This window comes from Marmota marmota, unplaced genomic scaffold, assembly GCF_001458135.2.
Source record: "Marmota marmota marmota unplaced genomic scaffold, marMar, whole genome shotgun sequence".
In the NCBI taxonomy this organism is placed as follows: domain Eukaryota; kingdom Metazoa; phylum Chordata; class Mammalia; order Rodentia; family Sciuridae; genus Marmota; species Marmota marmota.
In genome coordinates this window covers 8344744-8349069 of record NW_026000174.1, presented here as the reverse complement: position 1 = coordinate 8349069, position 4326 = coordinate 8344744, and the positions used below count along the sequence as shown (strand labels likewise).

The following is a 4326-nucleotide window of genomic DNA, read 5'->3' as shown; positions in this document are numbered from 1 at the left end:
CTTTTTTTTTTCACTATAGCTCTGTAGTATAATTTGAAGTCAGGTATTATGATGCCTCCAGCATTTTTATTTTTTCCTTGGGATTGATTTGGAAATTCTGAGTCTTTATTTCTTCTGAATGAATTTCAGGACTGTATTTTTTTTTCTAGTTCTGTGAAGACTGTCATTGGTATTTTGATGGGGCTTGTGTTGAATCTGTATGTTACTTTTGGTAGTATGGCCATTATTAATTCTGCCTATACATGAACATGGGATGTCTTTCCATATTCTGCAGTCTTCTTCAATTTCTTTCTTCATTGTTCTATAGTTTTCATTATAGAGGTATTTCACATTCTTGATTAGGGATTTTTTGTTTTCTTTCTTTCTTTTTTTTCTTTATGAGATTATTGTGAATGGAATGTTTGCCTGATTTCTTTCTCAGCAGATTCACTGTTGGTATATAGAAAAGCAATTTATTTGTATATGTTGACTTTATAATCTGCTACATTGCCAGTTTTTTTTTTTTTAATTAACTCTAGCAGTCTTACAATAGGGTTCTTGGAATCTTCTAGATATAGGGTCATGTCATCTGCAAGCAGTGTTAACTTGATTTCTTCTTTCCTATTTTTATACATTTTATGTTCTTTTCTTGCCTAATTGCTCTGGCTAGAATTTCTAATACTATCTTAAACAAGAGTGGTGATCCTGGACTACTTGTCTTGTCCCAGATTTGAATGGAAATGCTTTCATTTTTCTCCCATTTACTATAAGGTTTGTCTTTAGTTTTCATATATAGCCTTCAGGATGTTGAGGTACTTTCCTTCTTCAATGTTTTTTTTATATTTATTTTTTTAATTATAGGTGGACATTATATCTGTGTTCCCAGTTGTCCAGATCACCTTGACTGGGGCTTCTGTGCAGGGTCTCAGAAAGCTGCAATTAGAGTATTGGGATTCATATTCCTTTTTGGATCTCAGGGACCACTTCTAAGTGTGCTTGCTCAAAATTGATTTCCTTTAGGTGGTAGGACTGAGGTCCCATATTCTTGCTGGTTGTCAATCAATTTCTCTTCTCAAGTACATGCTGGATACAGTTCCTCAACACATAACTTTTTCATGACATGGAAGCTTACTTTGCAAAAGCCAGCAAATCTTTTCTCCAGTCTGCTAAATCAGTCTTGTCTAATATAATACAACCATGGGCATGACTATCCCATTAGCTTTGCTGTATTCTGCTGGCTAGAAGAAAGTCCTCTGTTCTTCCTGCACCAGGAGACAGGAATGATGAAAGTTGGGCAAAAGGACTCATGGGGTTATAATAATATGTGTGTGTGTGTGTGTGTGTGTGTGTGTGTACCCACAATGCCCTCCATTCATTTCCTATACCACTTTCATTCAGGTCCTTTATAAGTCCAAAGAGACTGTACTTGCCAAATGGTGTTGGCAAGTGGACTTTGAGAGTAGACAAATCTATATCTAAGTTCCAGTCTTCCTAATCACTTAATTTTGTCATTTTTACGATGTAAAATATCTTTGGTTAAAATTTTCAACAAACTGTTATGAAAATTAAACTATATAACATAAAAAAATGATAATTATAGTACTTGATATTTTTAGGAACTCAAAATGGGTATATATTTAAAGTAAAATGCTAAATTTTTCATGTATACTTTGAATCAGAGAGTTCTTAAGAAATAGATAATTGTCAATAAGCCACTTCATCTTTAAAGTCCCTTGGGTTTCCTACTGATCTAAAATTAAAACTACGTGACCTATCAGGACCTGAGGTCCTGTGTAAATCTGTTTCTTTCCATACTCTTCTGATGGCTTCATGTTTTCTTTCAGACTCTTAAAGACTGCTTTCTCACCTGTGCCCTATACAGGAGATCATCCCTTTGCCTAGACCTTCCCTTTAACTATTAACTTATATGACCATATTTATTTTTATAATACCTTAAATACACAGATACTATTAATCTCAGTTTACAAAAGAGAAAAAGTTGAGTTTTTCTAAAAATATCCACAAAAAGAAAGAGGAAAGATTTGAACCCAAGTATGATTCTGAACCCTATTCTCTGATTCATTCAAATTACTATTCTAATTATGAGCCTCACGATACATATATTATCTCTATTAACTTTTGGGGAAAATATTAAGGGCAGTATGAGTGATCTCAACATATGAAAACTACAAATGGAACTTACCTCATCTATCTCTAGTTCTCCTACATGTATCTTCCCAAATTGAAACAAAATCAATCTAGACTAAATATGAGCTTTTATAACTGCTTTGCAAAATCTGATTAAACTTTTAAAATATTTTTAATAAAATATGGAGGTAGAATTTTTTTCCATGTATTTATATAACATTTTCCTCTGTGAATGGAAGGGGGAGTGTAATGAGGTTGTTGATATTTATCTCATAGGATTAAATCAAGTGATTAATATAGATCACCCAGAATAGTGCCTAAAAGATAAAACCTCCTAAGTAAACTGTATTCACTATCTCATTCATTCTAAGTAGTTTTATTTGATAATTCTAGTGACATAATATTGATAACATTAAATTTGTCTTTACTTTGGAGGCAAATTTACTGTACTTTTTAAAATACTTCACTTTAAATTTAATGTACTTTGGAGTCACAGTACCTACGTGAAAATTTTGGCTTCTTTTCTCAATACTGGGGTAGCCATTGGCAAGTTATTTCACCTCTCTGTGCTCTCGTTTCCTCATTTGTAATAAGGGGATAACAGTGACAGCTGCCTCTGAGTTATAATGGGGTTAAAAGGGTTGCTTTAGGGCATACTTATGATAAAAAGGAATGCATGAATATGATGCAGGTGTTTTATTAGTAAAACAATACCTATTGGACGCCATTTTTGATGCAATTTGATTAAACTTCAAGTGCACATATGTGCCCGCACCTGCATGCACAGACACATACACAGACACATACATGCATGCATGCATTCACACATATAAAGAGTCAGTTTTCAACCAGATGGAGATAAAATCCTTAAGTAATTTAGAATCTTGTTAGGGGTACATGAAAATTGAAATAAAATTTATATATATATATATATAGACAGTGAAGTGAGTAACAGGTATTTTATTCTCCAAATTTTTGAAAACCATTTTATATGTTAACTCATTTAATGCTCTTAATGCTTTTGAGAATTCTATATAGTATCATTATTATCTTATTAAAGTAATTTTGTTTGGAAGATGGTAGATGCTAAAACATTATAGACTGTAAGTAGACAAATTATAGCCTAAACCTCTAATTCCAAGATAAAATTTATTCATTCATTCATCCACTCATCCACTTATTCATCCATTTATTCATTAAAATTTATTTTGCTTCATATGTATCTCACATAATAGCCAGATGTCCTGAAATATTTACTGCAGCTTCCTAATGGTAGAGCTACTTCCAAAATCAGGACTGCTAGGAAGGATTTTAAGTCCCAGAGGGAAAGAAAGACAATATTTACATGGTGTTATGTTAATAAAACAACTTGGTTGGGGGGAGACTAGGAACCCTTTTGTACATGAAGAACTAGTTACTTTTAAACTATATTCTTTCCTTTCCACCTTCTGAGCTTCCTTGACAAAATATGAAAAAAACTGAGAGAGGAGAGCGTGCTCAGCTGCAGGGAGGAAGAAACATCTGAATGCCAATGGTCCCTCTGAGCAGCCAGTCACTCTGAATTAGCTCCTCCACTCACATAAAGAGAGCAGAATGTATTTTTAAAAAATGTAGCTATGGCATGGTGACTTCTCTCTGGAATTACGAGGACACTCCCACATGTTTTCAGACAGTTCAACTTCATTACCATTATCATACAGTCATATATGGATATTCTATTAAAGGAGGAGATAAAACACAATGAAAAAAATAATTGTTGGCATTTTGTTAAGTGTACTTTCCTACTTTTTCTACAGATATTTTTGTACAAATCACAAACATCCTAGTAGAATAACTCCACTCAACTTGCTTTTAAAATTTATTATATCATGAATATCATTTCATGCTAAGCTGTAATGCATATTCAGTACCACTTCTATGCTTATGTAATAAATGGTCCACAGGATGTATAATGAATTCTTTTTTTTTTCATTTTTGAAAATATTTTAATGTTTTTATAATAAAGTTATGGAATATTTGAGCATTAACACAATATTAGTATTTTTTTTTAATTTTTTATTGTGGGTTGTTCAAAACATTACAAATTTCTTGACATATCATATTCCACACTTTGATTCAAGTGGGTTATGAACTCCCACCTTCACCCCATACACAGATTGCAGAATCACATCAGTTACACATCCATTGATTTACATATTG

General features: G+C 32.6%; 1 protein-coding gene across 15 annotated transcripts in view; it reads right to left on the bottom strand.

Moving 5' to 3' along the window:
* The window catches only part of Tenm4 (teneurin transmembrane protein 4), a 2842490-nt gene that overhangs the window by 1720167 nt on the left and 1117997 nt on the right, over positions 1–4326 (bottom strand). The window lies entirely within an intron of this gene.